Source organism: Carcharodon carcharias, chromosome 15 (assembly GCF_017639515.1).
Source record: "Carcharodon carcharias isolate sCarCar2 chromosome 15, sCarCar2.pri, whole genome shotgun sequence".
Classification (NCBI taxonomy): Eukaryota; Metazoa; Chordata; class Chondrichthyes; order Lamniformes; family Lamnidae; genus Carcharodon; species Carcharodon carcharias.
This window is the reverse complement of record NC_054481.1, coordinates 16,939,067-16,958,306: the sequence shown is the minus strand read 5'-3', so window position 1 is coordinate 16,958,306 and position 19,240 is coordinate 16,939,067. Positions and strand designations below refer to the sequence as shown.

The 19,240-nt window shown below is 45.5% G+C and overlaps 1 protein-coding gene and 1 long non-coding RNA gene across 7 annotated transcripts in view; one reads left to right on the top strand and one right to left on the bottom strand.

Moving 5' to 3' along the window:
- LOC121288121 (cytoplasmic phosphatidylinositol transfer protein 1-like) overlaps nucleotides 1-1,492 on the bottom strand; it is a 196,020-nt gene extending 194,528 nt beyond the window's left edge. For 3 of the 6 annotated variants that reach the window (XM_041206474.1, XM_041206473.1, XM_041206475.1), the window contains exon 1: nucleotides 726-1,331. The gene's annotated coding sequence lies outside the window, so the exon portion shown is untranslated. Of the gene's footprint in view, nucleotides 1-86; nucleotides 159-725; nucleotides 1,332-1,425 lie in introns of those variants that run through there. The other 3 variants (XM_041206470.1, XM_041206469.1, XM_041206471.1) reach the window with 3 other exon arrangements.
- Nucleotides 1,493-1,497: 5 nt separating this feature from the next.
- LOC121288123 overlaps nucleotides 1,498-19,240 on the top strand; it is a 30,484-nt gene continuing 12,741 nt past the window's right edge. Inside the window, exon 1 of the long non-coding RNA XR_005945311.1 lies at nucleotides 1,498-1,642. This is a non-coding gene — a long non-coding RNA (uncharacterized LOC121288123). The remainder of the gene's footprint in view (nucleotides 1,643-19,240) is intronic.

Sequence of the window (19,240 nt, the reverse complement as noted above, 5' to 3'; positions counted from 1 at the left end):
AAAAATGTCCGTTTTCTCCATTACACTCTCTTTAAAACTGTTAATGCTGGCAGGAATCTGAGACTTCGAAATGCACAATTTCTGACCATGGCACAATTTCGCTGGTGAGCCACTTCTCCCACTTTTCACTGAGAGGAGTTGCACCACCTCCTTCGTGGCCAGTTCACATCACTGCACAGTGGCTCCTGTCAGCAGCCAACGCAAGCAGCTTCCTTCCTGAGCCCTGAGCAGTCAGTCAACTTGCCAAAAAGCATTCCAGACATGCAAAAAAAACAAACCCCCAGCAATTTGGAGTTTATAAAGTGAATAAAATTCCTATATATAACCAAATATGTTTTTACAACGTGTAGAGTTAACTCTTCGGGGGGAAAAAAACAGTTTCAGTATGATATCCATTGTATCTCCACATCAGGAGATCAGGTACTGATGTGAACAGTTGATTAATACTGTAATTAATTGTCCTTTTAATCATTTCAGTGAACACACGACTTTTGTGTACTAAGTTCAGATAAGCAATACTTTGCATTCGAAATTAATGCCAGAGCTCTGATATATATATATATATTTAATAAATATTGCACTTGAAGCCTCAGTTACAGTAAAATCGTTCTCTACAATGTACCAGTCGAGGTCACATCGGTTTTAATTGTTTGTGATCATTTTGTTTAAAGCATAGCACTGTACGATCTGAATACTGCACATGTTCCACACAAAGCAGCGCTCACCTCCAGATAAATCGCCAGAAAGTAAGCGTGCTTCCTTCAGATGAAACCTCTACATTGGAAAAGTTCACCGTCGATCCGCTCGGCTTTTCTTCGATCTTCCCGCTAGCATGTGGAAAGGGGAGTTTCCTAATTCTCCCAGCAAGGAATCCGCCAGATTTGGGGGAGGGGGGGGGAGATAAATAAAATTATGTCTTTAGTTGCTTCTTAAAGATGCATGTCCTGGCTTGGCAAACGCAAAGAAAATGACAGCCCGACGACAGAGCAAAAACTTTCGTGCTGCCTCACAGAGGCGAGCAGTTTGCATTCTTCGCTGGTTTCTGACCTTTTTGTCGGTTTCAGTCCCAAAGCCGGGGTTGGGGGCGGGAGGTGTGAAACTGACCAAGCCCGTTGCGTCCTTCAGCCCCCGTTCAACTCTCCAAGGCTCAGGAGCCTTGCTCCCGCGTCTTAACTCTTTCCCCCTGCCTTAATAGCGGTGCACCTCCTCTCCTGAGCCGGTTAGTTAATATTTTGTTCCTTCACGCTCAGGACCGGCTGTGAGACGTCGGAGAAGAACCCGCTGAAAATAAAGGAAGAATAGAAAGAAAGAAAGTGAGAGAAAGAGAAAGAGAAAGAGAGGAGGAGGGGTGGGGGGTGGGGGGGGGACATCAGAAACTAATATATAAAAAAATGCAGCCCACAGCACTGGACCTGGTTCTTTTACATTGCAGGCTACACACTGCCTCCTTCAGGGGAATATCGGCAACTGCTGCCAACACATACACACAGAGAGGAGGATGCAACCATACAAAGCGCAGCATAAAACGAATGAGCACTCAGCTGTAACCGTGCCCTTAACTTGTCAATGTTCTGTTCCACAGTTCGCACTTCAAGGATCACACGTTTGCAAAGCTGGGTCCTTACGAACAAAATAACGCTAAGTATGCAAATTAATTCTGCGCTTCTTTAAATTGTAGTTTTGCATATTTTAAATGTCAGGTAGGTTATGTGCACCTCTTCGTTGACTGTGTTAACATTTTAAGCATCTAGCTGTTGTTTTTTTTAAATTTCATAGTCCACGTGTTGTTTTCAATACAACTTAACATATTGGCTAAGTTTTGAGCTGGAAAGAGAAGTCATCGGCCTGAACCATTTGGGCGGAATTTAAAGCACTCGCCCGCCCCGGGAGCTTGCCAGGAGGTGGGCGGGGAGGCGGGCCATTAATCGGGTGGGAAATCATGGGGTGGATAGCTAGTCACTTTCCTAACTCCTTACCCTACCCTATCCTACCCCCTTAAGTCGGAGCAGGAAAGGTCATTCGTCCTTCCCACCTCTAGACCAATTAAGAATGACCACTTCAGGACCTCATCCTATCACTGCTGGTATTCTCCCAGCAGCAAGGGGGCTCTCCTGATTGGATACCTTGTGCCACATAGAAAGCTCCTCCCCCATAGCAAGGGCCACCCCCAGTGGAAGAGCCATCCTGACCTGGACAATGACCCCCCATCCCCCCTCACCAGGGCCTGCCCATGGCCCTAGCCAGCCCACCTGGTGTAATGGTTATCACGTTAGCTTTACACACGAAGAGTCCCCGGTCCACAACCGGGCCGCAACATTGTCAAAATGACCTCTGTTGGTGCTGTTGCTATGGGGCCTCCCGCAGTCCCAGTAGTGACCACCGCCCCTGGTGGCGCTGCTGGCACTGAAGAGCTGCCAGCCCTCGGATTGGCTGCCAGCCTTTGGAGACGGGCTTTTTGCTTTCAAAGGTCGAGGAGCCCCAATGAGAGGCAGCAAGCTGCCTGATGGGTATTTAATCCCATTGCGGCTCCCAGAAAAGGGCACGGCGAGTTTGCCTCCTGCTTTCTGGTGGATGGGGCTGCTGCTGCAGATATTAAATTCAGCCCATTATCTCTGTACTTTGCTGCCTGACCTGCTGAGTGTTTTTCAGCACTTTCTGTGTTTCTTTAAACCTCAGAATTCCAGCATCTGCAGTATTGTGCTGTTATTTTCACACATTGCCTGTGGGGCTTTGTTGGCATGCGTTTGTGACTGATCTAGCAGTTTAGACACCCTCTTTCTTTAGTTGTTAAACCAAAGTGATGGGGCCAACACCTCGAGCAGGACATTTGAATGTTGAGAAAAGCAAATCATGAGGATACACTAGATTAGCTCATAATACTGTACTAATGCTGAACCTCAGGTTATCGCAGTTTGAGGACTGTAGGAAGAGAAACCTGTTGGCATAAAGGACAATTGACTGCCTGCCTCTCTGCCTCTGCCCCCGTACACAATAGAAAAGTCCATAATATAGATTCCAGAAAATAAATTTTAATTCAAAGATGCTATCAATGAAGCTTCAAGCTTTTCAGAGGCAATTTCACAAGGGGTTTCAAGATGCACACTGTAAAACTTCTCATGGGCTTGTATCTAAGTTACCATCTTTGACCATCCCGAAATGGCTGCTTTTAACCAAAATGATACTTCTTTAGACGGAAAACATCCCCGTTATACTGGAGGAACAGTGCGCAATCAGCTATGGAATTCTCGAATGATACAGCGCAGAAAGAGGCCATTCAGCCCAATGTTTCTGTGCCAGCTTTTTGCTGTCCAATTAACTACCCAATTAGTCTCACTCCCCCTGCTATTTACCCACAGCCCAGAAAATCCTTCCTTTTCAAATATTTACCCAATTCCCTTTCAGCGCCGTTACTGAATCTATGTCCACCATCCTTTTGCAAAGGCATTCAAAATCGTAACAACTTGCTGCTTAAAAAAATGTTCCTATCCCCACCCTGCTTCTTTTGCCAATTATGTTAAATCTCTGTCATCTGGTCACCAACCCTTCTGCCATAGTTCCTCTATCAAAACCTTTCAGATTTGGAACATCGCTATTAAACCTCCCCATTCACCTTCTCTGCTCAATAAGGAGGACAATCCCAACTTCCTTAGCCTCTCCACACAACTGAAATCTTTCATCCCCAAAACTGTTTTAGTAAGTCTCCAGGCGATGCACTTGACATCCTTTCTAAAATCTGAGAGCCAGAACTGGCCACAATATTGTAGCTGGGGCCTATAACCAGTGATATGTAAAGGTTTAACATAATGCCCTTATTTTTGGACTCTATGGCTCTATCTGTGAAGCCTAGGATGGTGAACACCTTTATAACAGCCTTCTCCTGTCACCAGCTAAGAGTTAATATTCTCCCTCTCAAGTCAGAGATTTCTCAATAATTTGTTATCGGGTCAATAATGCATGCTCTCAATCACAGGACAATGAGACAACAGGAATTATAGTGCTAAAAACAAAAAACTGCGGATGCTGGAAATCCAAAACAAAAACAGAATTACCTGGAAAAACTCAGCAGGTCTGGCAGCATCGGCGGAGATCTTCTCCGCCGATGCTGCCAGACCTGCTGAGTTTTTCCAGGTAATTCTGTTTTTGTTTAGGAATTATAGGGCAAAAGGTATAGTCAGTAAAATGCCTCAAAAATCTGCACCAAACCTGTGAGACATCGCATTTATCAGTAGCTCATTGCTTAGCCGGCTTCATCATTCCTAATCTGATGAAGATTCATACGGACTTGAAACGTTATCTGTATTCCTCTCCGCAGATGCTGTCAGCCCTGCTGAGTTTTTGCAGCTATTTTTGGTTTTGTTTCAGCATTCCTAATGTTCATCGTGTGACTACCTTGAGGGATGCAACTCAGAACAACACACCCATAAAGAGACAATGGTATAAAAATGGGACGATTAGATTAAGGGTCATAATCAAGAATTTTGGCTCCAGAAGCTCATGCCTTTTTTCCAGATTGAAGGTTGGGGTGAGCTCTGAAAGCAGATGAAGCTCCCTCACCCCGGGCTGAAGGCAACTCAAATTTAGCCCCTGCAAATCCATCGGAGGTATTTCAGTCTCAACACGTTGATTATGAGCACCCCTCAAGGAGATGAATCAGCCTCAGTCTTTCCAAAATACAGGCTTTACTGTGGCGGGGCATTCCTCTGGGAAGAAGCAACTCTTAATATAAAGAAAGGCTTGCGTTTATATAGTGCTTTCTGTGACCATTAGATGTCTCAACACACTTTACAGCCAATTGATGTGAATAATAATATATGATATCCAGCTTCATAACCTTTAAGGAAATAAATTATGAGCTCTTGAATGCCTGGTGGGGAAAGACATTCCCCAGCATCCAATAGATGGGCCAGGTTTCACTCATGATCTTCACTGATTTGGCTCTGCTTTGGGGGCATTAGGAGCAGTGCAATTGGATTCAGGAGAGTCTGTGCAAAATCCAGACTCCTGCTTCTGCTTGTTAAACAGTGCCTCCGGTTGCAAATGCGTCTGTGCGGATGTCAGCTGCGGACCTGCCATGATCTGTCTGGGCTGTGATGCCTTACAGCGTGGAATAGCACAGTGCCCAAGCTGACGCAAGAAGAATGGTCAGTTGGACCAAATTCCGCAGGGCTGTCAGCACCAGTGGGACAATAAGTCATTGTGAGTCCATGCCTTCAGGATAGTGGAGAAATAAGGACATATAGTGTTTCATGAAACATTATTAGCATTATATTCAAAAATAGAAAGCACCAAAGTGGGTCCATGGTGAAGTGATGGATGAGCAGCACTTTTATCTCTTGACTCTGGGGCTTGTGTTCAAATCCTCCTGTTGGGATCAACATCTTCTCTGTCTACCAGGTGTCAAAACTATCAAGGAAATGTGCTTGCCAGTCCAGTTCTATGGAGTGTGATTTCACAATGCTACCCTTAATGTGCCTATAAACTAACAATACACACAGAATTGCGAAAAGGATCACAGTTGTAGGATATAGGAAGTACCTTTCACATCAAACCAAAGCCATTCACCTCCAGTTAATTACTTTGTGAAATGTAGCCACTGTTGTAATCTAGGTAAGTGTTTCACACAGCAAGGTCCCCCAATTGCCGATGAGTTGAATGGCCTCCTTCTGTGCCATCATTCTATGATTCCAAAAAACAATGAGATAAATGACCCGTTACAACAACAACAACTTCCACTTATATAGTGCATTTAATGTAGTAAGCCATCCCAAGATGCTTCAACAGGAGCACTATCAAATAGGATTTGACACCGGGACACATAACCTGATATTAGCACAGGTGAACAAAAGCTTAGTCAAGGAGCTGGGTTTTAAGGAGTGAATTAAAGGGGGAGAGAGAGGCAGAGAGGACTGTGGAGGGAATTCCAGTGTTTAGTAGTTGATTCTGGAAGATGGTCTTGTTCAGATTCCTGCTGAAGGGGTGCTCTTTTGAATTTAAGGTTATAGCACATTATTGGAACATAGTGGGATGTTACTAATCATTAAGCTTTGCTGCTGCTGACCTGAGACTTCCAAGTGCCAATGATGAATGTGAAAAAGGAACAGAAGGAAATAAAAGTTATACATTCCAAGCACTGAGGTCCTTTACATTGGTCAGGATAGAAACTCCCCCTTTAAAAATAAAATTAAAATGCTGCAGTGTACTGGTGGAACAAATGCATTTATTAACAATTTGCTGGAAAGCTGTAAATACAATCTCTCACTCATCTTAATCCACAATTTATCTCATGCATTGGTGGAGAGGAAGTGTTGGCAGCTGTAACAGTCCTTTGTAAGCAGAGGGAGCCTTCAATGGGGCTAGTATACCTGGTCCCCATCACTCAAGGAGAGTTGCACTGTTGGAGGCCCATCTTTCAGACAAGGGCCTAAACTGAGGCCACACCCGCTCTCTCAGATGCGTGTAAAAGATCCCACTGCACTATTTCATAGAGTTCTCTCAGTCTTCTGGCCAACAATTATCCATCAACCAACATCACTATAAGCAGTTGATCTGGTCAGTATCTCAGCACTCATTGAACGAAACAGGGTAGAAGGCAGCCATTCAGCCCATTCTGACTGTACCAGCTCTTTGGTAGAGCCAACGACTTAGTCCCATCTTTATGCCATTGCCCTATAATCATGTATTTTTTTCCCCTTTCAAGCATTTACCCATAGGGGGAAATGGTGGTGTTGTGGTACTATCACTGGACTAGTAATCCAGAGGCCTGGCCTCACACTCTGGGGAGATGGTTTCAAATCCCACCACAACAGCTGGTAGAAATTACATTCAGTTAATATTATATGAGAAATAAAACTAGCCTCAGTAATGGTGACCATGACAACTATCATCAGTTGTTGTAAAAACCCATCTGGTTCGCTGATTCCCTTTAGGGAAGGAAATCTGCCATCCTTTCCCAGCCTGGCCTACATGTGACTCCAGACATGCAGCGGTGTGGTTGACTTAACTGCCGTTGGAAATTGCCTAGCAAGCCACTCAGTTCAAGGGCAATGCAGATGGGCAACAAATGCTGGCTCTTGTCAGCAAAGCCCACATCCTGCGGAAGAGTAAAAACAATGGGCGGAATTTCACCCATGTCAGGTGGGGGTGGGCAGGAAGCCGACCACCGCCCGGGATTGGGGTCGGAAGGCAATTTCACACCGGCGGGCCAAGTAAGGCCCATCCAGCGCTCAGCGCGGCCTGTGCGGTGGGGGGGAGTGAGTGCAAGCCAGGTGAGTGCTACCTTTGTGCATGTGCGCAAGTGCGCGCTTCATAAGTTCCCGGAGGCACAGAGCTGCCTCAGGGAGATGGAGAGATTTTTTTAAAATGTAACGAAACTTGTCCCCTCTGTCACATGAGCAGGGACATGTTATAAATGAGAAATTAAAGCCCGTGGATGAGGTTTCCAAAAAAAACGCAAAGGCCGCTTGGCCTTTTTGCCTTCCCGCCAACCGTTAGGTTGGACGGGGCAGCGAAACATTTAAGTTAATTGATTAGTTAATGGCCTTAACAGGCCTTTTAATTCTCTGTGGGCCTGCTGCTGATTCCGGCGCATGCCCGCCCACTGAGCTATCGCGTGACTCCACGTTAAGGTCATCACGCTCAACCGACGTCAACACGCGTCATTTCACGCTCGAGTGGGTCGGGTGCGCGCCTGCCTGCCAAGCAAAAAGAGCCAATAATTCCCTCCCCGAAAGCTATTATTGAATCTACTTCCACCATCCTTTCAGGCAGTCCACTGCATAGAAAAATGTTTCCTCATGTCGCCGCCGGTTCTTTTGTCAATCACTATAAATCTTTGTCGCCTGGTCACAAACCTTCCTGCCTCTGCCTCTGGAGGCAGCTTCTCCTTACTTGCACAATTGGAACTGTTGGTGATTTTGAACCTCTTTTGCAGGAGTTCCCAAACTGTGGGTCATGACCACCCCCCCACCCGCCCCCCACCACCACCACCCCCCCCCACCCCCCCGGAGGGTCACGGGATAAGATTTTGGGATGACGAGCTCCAAGGCAGCCATGGCGGCCATGGAGCTTGGGCTGAGTTTTGAAAGCCACGAAGCCCCCTTAAATGTTTGGGGTTTTGTTCTGTCAGTGGGCATGATTAGAGCGTCTGTTCCCTGAGGCCCGATTGCTGCTACAACCACAGCCTGTAACAAGGTGGGTCTTCATTTTTATCGGGGTGAACCCAGCAAATTTAACCCCCCCCCCCACCCCCCCCAGCGAGCAATGCTTAAAACCATACCCCTCACCTGCTCAAGAACTCTCTAATCACCCTCTTTACCTGCTCAACTACCCATCTCCCATCCCAATTTTTACTCTGGGGTCACACGAAGTCTGAGGCATTAAAATGGGGTCACGTTGGGAAAAGGTTTGGGAAGCACTGCTTATATTTCCTCTTAAACCTTTTCAAGATCAGCTACCTGTTTGCTTTTAATGTAACCATCCGTTGTGATGATGCTATTTAATTCCGCCATGATAATATTTGATGGAAGCACAAATTGGTTGCTGTCTTTCTCCTACCACAACAGTGCCTATACTCCAAAAGTACTTCACTGCCTGTAAAATGCTTTGCAACATCTTGAGGTCCCGAGAAGTGTTGCAGAGATGCAAGCCTCTCTTTTCTTGCATTTATTTCCTGTTGACTAGCTGAAAATGGACATTTTTAAGATGTCTGGAAACAGGATGCTCACTCCTGAGACTGCAAAATGTATAGCCTACCTACAGGAGGGAGAAAACAGCATGCATGAACTTTATAGGAGATTTTTCAAAAGTCATTAGTTTAAGATACATTGTCCTCTTGTGTGTTATCCAGGCCTCCGTTGTGTCAAGAGCATCACTTGGAGTCTGGTGGAAAATAAAATCTGCTTCATTGAAATTTCCTGTCTGAAGGCACTTATAAATTGTTACGGACAGGAGAGAGTTAGGCAAGCTGCACTTATTTCCCCTCACCATCTGTTCATAAGCAGAAGGTGTTTTGAATTATTTTCAAAATGTGCTTTCCCAAGCCCTCAGTTTGTATGATCCAATTTACTATTAATCCGCAGCAAATTTGTGTTGTGATAAACTCAGAACGTTAGTTTATTTCACATTCAAAACCCAGGGGAAGAGTGTTTGCAACTTCCCAATTCATTACACACACATACACACACACACACACACACACACAGAGTAAGAGGAGTGGGGGATAGAAAAAGAAGTTTTACAACTTTGGATAGTAACAGTACAAGAATCACAGAAATCAATATTAGTTCACTTGATTTCCAGAGCCCAGATTCAGAATCCAATGAGGAATTCTTTCATATGGGAGTTCACGTTTAGCTTGCTGAAGACTGGAGTTGTAGAGTTTGCTTTACAGTTGGCGTTGATACCATAAGATGTAATAGGTACACAGAGTCTGAGTTTGTTCTGCAGGCAATGGTAGGAAATCTTAGAGCAGAGATAAGCTTCAAGGAGCAGGCTGTTGTTCTGCCTGGAGTTCCACTTCTTGGATGTTAAACAGTTGACTACTTGTGAGGTTAAAGATGTAATGTTAAAACTGGCCAAAAGGCCAGAAGCTTGGGTCAAGTGACATGGTCCATTAATGATTAATTGCAGCTTAACAATCAGTTTTTGTGCTTCTGGCCAGAATTCCATTGTTCCTCCTTAAGGGAGACACACGGTGGTTATTAGCATCTTTTCTGATACAACGAGTTTTGATCTCTCTCTTTTGTGATGGTTTAGGTTGGGGAATCAGTTCATCTGCGTTTCCTCTGCTTTCATTTTTTACAAGGGGTCCATATAATGAGGTGTGAGATTCCACAGGCTGAGTGAAGAATTCTTTTGTTCTTGTAACTTCCAGAGCAAAAGGCCAACCCTGTAGTCATGTGACTTGTAGCAGCCTTTTTTTTTGGTTCAACAGCAAAATCAGCTGTGCGCCCACCGACCTGTCAATGGCCAATTGAGGCCATTGACAGAGTCAATTAAGTAATTAATGGACCTGCCCGTCCAGCTTTAAGGTTGGCGGGCAGGTCAGGAGCCCCAGCGGGAACGAGAAAAAACATGAAACCTCATCCGCAGGCAGGATGAGGTTTCATGTAGGTTTAAAAAAATTTTAATCAAGGTTTTGTAAAAATTATGGACATGTCCCAACTCATGTGACATTGTCACATGAGGGGACATATTAGGGAAATTTTATTTTTCTATTTTTAGGTTTTTAACATTTTAAGCCGATCTCCCTGAGGCTGCACTTAGCCTCGGGGTCTTGAATGTGCTCTTTCGTGCGCATGCACAAAAGAGCGCACTCTCGATTTTGGGAATACCCCTCTCCCCCGCACAGGGAGTGCGCTTCTGTATGGACGTCATGCTGGGCGAGCCTTAATTGGCCTGCCGACTTAAAATGGCGCCGCGCCTCCGATCGGGGGCGCCGATCGGAAGCACGCCTGTGCACGCCCGCCCTTCAACTTCCCCCCTCCCCAACCCCCGAGGGGGAGAAAATTCAGCCCCATGTCTCCAGCTCTCCAGCGATGTGAGCCCACCCGCTGTTTTATTGCTGTCTCTATGCTGACCTTTTTAACCTACAACCTAAAAATTATATTCCTAAAGCTAAGATTTTATATTCCAAAACTCATGAACCAGGAGCTATATATTCATAACATTATTCATAGAATATGGAAATCGTGGTCAAGTGGATCAGTAAACTAGTTCGGGTTAGCATTTGTGCTGCCTGACAGACCTTTCAGAATTGTCATTACGATCACGCGATTTATACAAAGGTGAGTTGACTGGACTGGCACGTTCATCAAACATTCTTCCCATTCAGCCATTTTTTTTTGTCCGCTCTGCTCCAGGTCTTCAAGCACACACCCAACAGTTGATGCCATCAGTACATTAAGTATCATAAAGCACAGCAGTCTATAATTTGGAGCTGAACGCATCCAGTAAGTGTGTTTGGAAACCTCTCCCACACCTGCTTTATTAGACATGCATCCACTCCAGCAATGACGACAGCATGGAGATTGATAGTGCCAATAACCAGTAGGATGTGCTGTCAAGGCATTGATCAAGCTGTCAACTCTAATTATCACAGTGAACATTAGACAATCAATAAAAAAGATACTTGGAGCAGAACAGTGCATGTGATTTGTTCCAAAAATAGCTCAGTAATTCATTCTGCAGTTACTTCTTCTATTTCAATCTCTTTCCTCCCTGTCTGGTATTCTCTTGGCTTTTAAACTCTTGTACTACCCTCTGTACGGATAAACCACCTCAAAATATAAGGCGCTATTCTACCTGTGGCACTCCGCTCCTGACGGTAGAACTGGAAGCGGGCGGTACTCCCGCTCTCGTGTCGGGAGCCGACTCCCACGCGATTCTAATTAAAATTTAAAGTGCCATCGTCGGGCACGGGAGACACGTGCGATCGCACGGCTCCGGAAGCTTCTCAATGGTGAAACCCGCCACCATCTGGCAATGCGGCAGGTACGCGCAGGCTATAAAAGAGCCTCCTGGGCAAACAGGCCACTAATATCCTGCCAACCTCCATTACCTCAGTAATCTCGTTATATTTTTGGTTCAACAGATCGTGACCCTCGCACCCACCCCCTCCCTAAACTTCTCCCCACCTCACTCTCTACCTTATCATTTACTGTCATTCCACACCCCGCTCCTCCCCCTCACCATACCAAGGACACCAGGCCTTTCCCAATTCACTCCTCAGTGTGTCTCTAACGTCACCCTCTGTCCTCCCTTGCATCCCTCTTTCACTCCTCCGTGCTCCTGACCCCACTCCGCTAACCCCCACAACCCACAACCCACCCATAAACCCCCACCTCCCCCCCACCCGCCATCCCCAATCAGACCTGACTCACCCTTGTCAGTCCCGAGCTGCCGTTCTCCTGCTCCCCTCCCTTGTGCCGCAAAGATCAACAAAGAAACCGGCTGCCCTCAGACACAACGGCACAGAGCCGACTGGCGCAGGCCCCCTTTAAACAAACGTGAACCAGGCACCAGGAGATTCCCGTGCGTCGCTAACTTAATCTTGAAGCTGGCACTTAATTTCAAAAATTTGAATACAGTAGGCGGAATTTTCCATGCTCGCTGGCGGCGAGTCTATTTGGTGGCGTGAGCGGACAATATGGCGCGAAGGCCAAATATTGGCTTCACGACGTTGTGAAACCAGTTTGCGATCGTCCGCTCTGCCCGTCAATGGCGGGCCGTGTTTCCCACCGCCGGACATCAGGAACTTCATTGTAATATATCTGCATATCATTATAAGCCCAGCTCGCTGGAATCATCCCCCCCCCCACCGCGTTGGATCATCCGAGCACGTTGGCATGATTGCACGCCAACATATTTCACACCTGAACATGGGCGACGTGCACCTGGTAAGCTGCACTTTGCTCAGGACTTTCTGCTGAGGCTTGTTTGCCTACCCGCTTCGGCCAGCGTTCGTGGTCATCAGTGCCAGGCTTCTCAGGCCGCACCACATCACTTTTAGGGGGGCTCATGAGCCGGTCCCTACTTACAAGATCAGCCATAAGGCAGGGTTGGCTTTTCAACAGCTGCAGGGCTAGGGCTTGCTCGGGGAAGGGGGAGAAGTGGCCTCAGGAAAGAGAAGAGGCAGCAGGGCAAGGGTGTTACTGTGGAAGGGGGGTAATCAAGGAGGCTGTGTGTGGGGGCACGTGTTGATCGCTGCAAGCAGCCTCAAGAGGGTGAGGCTGAGGAGGCAATTTCCAGAGGAGATGAGGCCAGGTGGAGATGTGAGGGTGTGTGTGAGAGAGTGAGTGGTGATGTCCCTTGAGCTGGGAGTGAGTGAGATGCCAGTGAATGCGTGACGATTTTGTGAGTGCATGAGTTTAGAGTGATGAGATGGTTGCCTTACCCTGGCTGCATGGATGAGATCATTCATCCTCTTTCTGCACTGGATGGCCAAACTCTGTGCAGCATTGGCACTGATCACCACTGCTACCTCCTCCCAAGCTGCAGTGGTGAGACTGATGGGCCTCCTGCAGCCAGTGCAGGGGTAGACGACATCGCAGTGTCCAACAACATCCAGAAGGCACCCCAGGGAGGCATCACTGATTCAGGGCGGTGGGGGGGGGGTGGGCTGCAGTCTTCTTGCCTTTCGGGGCCACGTCTTCTGTGCAGCAGCCCTGGGCTGGAAGCGCTGAGAGGTGTCCGCGCGGCTGCATTTTAAATATGGTGCCTGGCGTGAGGAAACAGCGAGGTGACGGCATGGTGGGCAAATCGGAGGCCTCCTGCCAGCAAAATGGCATGTTTCCCAGGAATGCGTGACTAATAAACTGGGCTTGGGGCCGGGATTACGGTGTGAAAACTCGCCATTATGGCCTGCAGGTAAAACATCCTTTTTCCCACCCGCTACCTCACTTAGTGCAAATCTGGGACGATTCTACCCAATGAGTAGTCATGTGACCATATTCCAATTATGAACCTGCCATGGGACCGTGTGGGGCCCAACCCATCGCTGACTTAATCTCTGCATCTCAACCCTCCATTGGGAAACTGAAATTTCGGCTCTCATCTAACTCAGCCTCCTGCCACATTTTCTACTCGTACGGGTCCCATAAAATACCACCCATACTTTCCACACTTGATTCATTTGTGCTTTCCTTCTCTCATCGTTTTCGTTTGCTAGTCAGTCTAATTATGTCATCTTCAAGGTCCTTCTTAGGCATTGCATTAATTTTAAGTGACCGTTATGGCTCAGCCAGTAGCATTCTTGGCTCTTCGGCAAAAGGTTGTGGGTTCAAGTCCCACAACAGATACTGGAGGATAAAAATTTAAGCTGGAGATCTTTTGCAGTATTGTGAGAGCACAGCACTGTTGGGTGTGTCGTCTTTTAGATGAGATGTCAAACTGAGTCCTGACTGCTGTCTCAGATCAGACCGAAAGATCCCGTGGCACTATTTTGAAAAATAATAGAGGAATTTTCCCTGGTGTCCTGCCCAGTATTTATCCTTTTATCAAAATCACTAAAACACATTATCTGGTGGTTATCGCATTGCTGTTTGTGGGAGTTTTTGCTGTCTGCAAATCGGCTGCCACATTTCCCACATTGACTACACTTCAAAAGTACTCCATTGGCTGTAAGGTGCTTTGGGATGTCCTGAGGTTGTGAAAGGTGCTATATAAATGTAAGTCTTTCTTTCCTAATAATAGCTCTCTTTTACAACGCTCATTTTTTCCCCAACAATTTTTCTCTCCTCCACACTGAGACATGTGCTTCTCCAATGCCATGTGCTTCTCCAATGCCACACTGAGACATGTGCTTCTCCAATGCCATGTGCTTCTCCAATGCCACACTGAGACATGTGCTTCTCCAATGCCACACTGAGACATGTGCTTCTCCAATGCCACACTGAGACATGTGCTTCTCCAATGCCACACTGAGACATGTGCTTCTCCAATGCCACACTGAGACATGTGCTTCTCCAATGCCATGCCTAAGTAGCCATCTCTCACCTGTCAGTCTAGACCATGAGTATTGGTAGACGGACAATATCACTAGACATCATTATGCTCTCATTTCTCAATGGCTGCACATGCTGACTTTCCAGCAGAGAGGTGACTGAATCACAATTGAGAAGAACAACCCTGGTAGAGCTTTTTCCCTTCCCAACTCAAGGAAGCAAAGGCCATGGACCACCTTGGACCAGATCAGCTAAACCAGCACAAATCAGTGATTGAACCTGGGATCACCCTGTGCTGTCTTGCTGTAGGGCATTAGATACTGTTTGGTAGGTCTTAATGAACTCTTCATTGTCTCAAGTAGGTTAACTATATGTATCTATTAACTACAGGAGCTATGTACATATATACAATAAAGAATTCAAGCTAGGAGCTGTCTCCATGCTTGTTTGTGCACACAGATCTGTCCAACGTTTGACTGACCCCTAAGTGCAGGTCATGTGTTCTTTTACATCACTGTATGGGTGGTACTATACTCAGTCCCATGATAGACCTATATGTGCCAGACTCTTGTACTACATCTCCTGCAAGTCTTTATCCAATATATTTCAAGTTATTCTAGTTTAGCCCATGTATCTACAGCATTATTACTACCCCATCTCCCCCCTTCAAGTCCTCTGAGTTCATTGGTTCAGGCGTATCTCTTTCACGCTACTGTCGGAGGAGTGGTGGGCTCTGTTGCTGCAGGTAAACTCTGTTGAGTTAGAGGTTGCCCTGGCATTTGGATATCTTTTCATCCTCTTTCTCCATTTCTTGGTTTTGAACCGCTCTTTGTCGATTCGGCCATTCTGGTGATGGGTGGTTGTTGTTACACCCCATTTCTAGTGGGTGCTCATCTCCATGTTATTTTTACCTCTTCTTCCTTTGTCATGTGGGTCATCACGATGTCCTCTGTGATGGAGGATGGCCATTGCTGTTAAGAGGATGTGGTTTTTTTAGTAAGCTAACCTTTGCATTTGGCAGTGTGGTGTGCTGTCAGCAATGGACGGCTGCTATTTGGTTCCAGTATTGTCTGTGGCACTGTCATGCTGGCTGGGAGTTGCAGTGTTCACCTCATCAACAGGTGTTGAAACTGGAGGTTGAGGCTGTTCTAGTCGCTGGGTGCTCTCACCAGTCCTCCATTGGAGCCATCATGATGACCGTCTGAGCAGTTGACTGGTCTGACCAAAGAGGGCTTTCCAGCACCTGTAACAAAAATGGACAAACCTCCTCTGCAAAGAGAGAAGACAGTTCAGAGCTGAAGTCCCAGTCAGGACACTCTTTCTTGTTCGAGCTCTCGGGAACTTACAGCTCTGTATAATTTACGACAATGGTTGTCTTGATATCGGTATGCTGTTTTGAGGAGGAGATTCAGGCCTACACAGGCATCTCTGCTTAAGACTGATTACAAATGACGTACGTCAGCTTGAAGATTTGTTTGCTGCCAGACCTTGTTTGTTCCAGAATCATGCCTAAGACTGGAAGTTGGATTCCTCCGGGCCTATATAGTGGTGTCTGGTGTTGGAAGTCAGAGGCCTCTCACGGTTCTTTGTCCAACAGGATCATAACACTAGCTATAAAAATAAAAAACTGCGGATGCTGGAAATCCAAAACAAAAACAGAATTACCTGGAAAAACTCAGCAGGTCTGGCAGCATCGGCGGAGGAGAAAAGAGTTGACATTTCGAGTCCTCATGACCCTTCAACAGAACATGTTCTGTTGAAGAGTCATGAGGAAGCGAAACGTCAACTCTTTTCATAACACTGGCTCCCCTGTCCAATTTAAAGTTTGTGAGATGGCCATTGACCAAAATGTCCACATTCCAGAATGAAAATCCAGGATCTTTGACCTCACTCAAGAAGCATGGCCATGTGTCCTCTTGGTGTGCAGTCTCGACCTCATGAATCATCTTTGGGTCTTCTGTATGTTTAGGTGTTTTGGCCTTGCACAGCTTGCAGAAATGTCTAATTCTATTACACTGAAAGCATTGGGCTGAAATTGTAGGACATTGATTTTGCCTTTGCATTGACATTGCTTTGCTCCACAGCGCTGACATGGTCACTCTATTGGTTGGATAGTGTATTGCTTCCCTTGGCCTGGAGTGTCCCAATTTCTGTTCTGCTAACAAACAGGACAACGGGGGTTTCCTTTGTACCACGGTTTACTTTCTCCTCTTAAAATGGGCCAATGCTGCACATGGAGTTCAAACTGTCGAACAGTTTGGATAGCTTTCTCAAGGGTTAGATCTTCCTTCGCTTGCAGCATGCCTGACAGTGCGATTTCCACTAATCCTACAACTATTCTATCCCTGATAAGTTCAGATTTTAGGTGTCAGTATTCGCAGCCTTCAGCCATCCTGTTCAGATCATTAATGGATGAAACGACAGGTTCTCCTGGCTGATTTTGTTGCTTCTTAGATTAAAATAAACATCAAATGATTTGAGTACTTCTTCAAATTTAGCAGACGATTTGCTGATTCCTTGTCCAGCAATAATGTCGTCTGCCATCAGACCTACCGAGTGAAGCAGTGTGTTAACTTGTTGAGCTTCTGTCTTTTTAGCAGACCTGAGACAATCATGTATCTAAGGAATCTTTTTCTCCTAAGTCCCCAATTATGTGATTCATCTGGGCCTTGGTTAAGTCCAAACTGATCTGGAAGAGTGGATTTCTGATCCATGGTTAAAAACTTTTAAAGTGTATGTTCAACTTTAAGAAGTTGCTGAAATTCAAGATGATGCCGCCATTCATTTGATGTCAAAGAGTTTACCCACACTTCTGGGTTTTGGCAGGTACCCCTGCAATGGCACTCAAACAATTTCAAACAATGGCTGCTTGGATTGACTAGCTGCAGGTTTCTCTGTTTCTGCACCATGCTAAAGTGTCATGAGAGTGTCAAATTCTGGCCTTTGCTGGTCTTTAAAGCTGATTCTTTAGTCATGATTCTTCAGAATGAATTAATTATTTTTTCCCTTCATGGAGCGAGCTTGGATGCCACATGTTCAGTCGCCAACTCAGGAATCTGGTTTCTCCGACGGAGTTTTTAAATGGCAACTTCTGACCACTGAACTATTTAAACATTTCTCAGGACTTGCTTTATCCTGGAATGTAAAAGTTCTATCTCACCCCTGCTAGGCCTGCTGACTCTGCACTCTGGGAATTGAAGCTGGACTTCCAAAAGATCCCATGGAGTATTCTACTGCAGTAAAGAATTTTAAATTTCTGCCTTCAGCTTCCGACCCTTTTTTTTGGGGCTTTTCCCTGGTGATTTTCCTCTACACGTCTGCTTCTTCAGCTTTACTTCAGGTCAGAATACCTAAGTAGGTTAACTCTATGAATTTATTAACTACAAGAACAATGTGTGTATATATATAATATATATAGTAAAAGGTTCAAACTAGAAGCTGTCTCCATTGTGCACATGACTCTGTCCAATACTAGACAGACCCCTGGGCGTGGGTCATGTGCTCTCTTACATCACTGTGTAGGCAGCACTATACTCAGTCCTATGTTAACCCGCTTTGTGGCAGACCCTTATACAACAAGTGTGTGAATTTAACTGCCGAGCTTTAAACAAATCCCATTGCTCATGTTCCATGTTGAACTTCAATGCTGTCACGTTGCCTTTGTGAGATTGATATTCCCATTGTCTGAATCTTGTTCAGTTTTCCTAATAAACTGATTGACAGGTATGTCCACGTGCAAAAACATCGCAGAATCATATCTTGCTGTTAATACAGAATATTAATATTTCAGGTTTGAATATCTTTCTGAGGAGCTTCTCGTATAAAAACAAGAGCTAGTTTGTTAAAACAACGGTATTCATTATCCACTTAACAATTTCATTAATCTACATTCTGAGAGTCATTTCTAGATTAGCCAATGAGCTGGGCTGTTGATAAGTCACTGCAGTAAAATGCAAATAACTTGTAACACAACATCAGTTTTGGGATACAGTGCATGAATAATTTGAGACATGACATCTGACGAGGGTAGTATGCTTGGAAAGAACAGGTGACTTTGTAGCCTTAGTTCTCTTTGTCACTGGGGTTTACCGTGTGTTATGTCTGGGTCAGTTGTGGGTTACTTGATGGAGATTGGTTGCTAGGATTAGTCAAGAACCCCCTTCTTGTATCATGTGACTACCAAGATATTTGTGGGTTAACCAGTTGACTCTTAGTCATTTTTCATCTAACAACTTTTTAGGTAATTGGCAAAAGCTACAGAGGGAAAATGAGGGGAATTTCTTTCACACAGCAAGCTGATATAATTTGGAATGCACTGTCTGAAAATGTTGTGGAACCAGTTTCAGTACTAGCTTCAATAGGAAATTAGATATGTACTTGAAAAGGAACTTTGGGGAAAGAACAGTGAATGTTTAATAGGTGGATATCCAAATCAGGCAGCAGAAGACATTCTGTGAATCACAACTGTTTTATTGTTAACCTATAGTTCAGTACAAATACCAGTTTCCACTCTTCCCTTCTGGCTCTTCTCCCTGTCCAGAAGCAAAAAGCCCCATTACTAGGGAAAAATCCAGCTCTTCAGCACAGGCTTCAATAAACATCACCTGCTCTCAATTCACTCTGAAGCTTGTCCTGGTTTACTCTTAAAGGGACCTGCATTTCAAACATTGTCAGTGAAGTGGGACTAACTGGATCGCAAACATCATCACAACAAACTATCTGCTCATTAAGTACACAAATAACATACAAGAAATGTTGGTGAACACAGGGTTTAGTCAGAGGGAGGAACTGAAAGAAAT